The following is a 386-nucleotide window of genomic DNA, read 5'->3' as shown; positions in this document are numbered from 1 at the left end:
CAATTCTGAGTTTATATCTCACAATTCGGACTGAGTTTCTCGTAATTCTGAGTTTATATCGCAATTCTGAGTTTCTCGCAATTCTTATTTTATATCGCAATTCTGAGTTTATATCTCAATTCTGAGTTTCTCGCAATTATGAGTTTATATCGCAATTCTGATTTTATATCGCAATTCTGAGTTTATATCTCGCAATTATGAGTTTATATCTCACAAATCTCAGTTTATATCTCGCAGTTCTGAGTTTATATCTCACAATTCGGAGTTTATATCTCGCAGTTCTGAGTTTATATCGCAATTCTGAGTTTATATTGCAATTCTGAGTTTCTCGCAATTCTGAGATTATATCGCAATTCTGAGTTTATATTGCAATTCTGAGTTTATAT

At 31.6% G+C, this 386-nt stretch overlaps 1 long non-coding RNA gene across 1 annotated transcript in view; it reads right to left on the bottom strand.

Moving 5' to 3' along the window:
* LOC107717310 (uncharacterized) overlaps positions 1-386 on the bottom strand; it is a 5,937-nt gene that overhangs the window by 2,613 nt on the left and 2,938 nt on the right. The window lies entirely within an intron of this gene.

The sequence above is a fragment of the Sinocyclocheilus rhinocerous genome, unplaced genomic scaffold (genome assembly GCF_001515625.1).
Source record: "Sinocyclocheilus rhinocerous isolate Xijiao unplaced genomic scaffold, SAMN03320098_v1.1 scaffold149, whole genome shotgun sequence".
NCBI classification, from domain to species: Eukaryota; Metazoa; Chordata; class Actinopteri; order Cypriniformes; family Cyprinidae; genus Sinocyclocheilus; species Sinocyclocheilus rhinocerous.
This window is presented reverse-complemented; position numbering and strand designations above follow the sequence as displayed.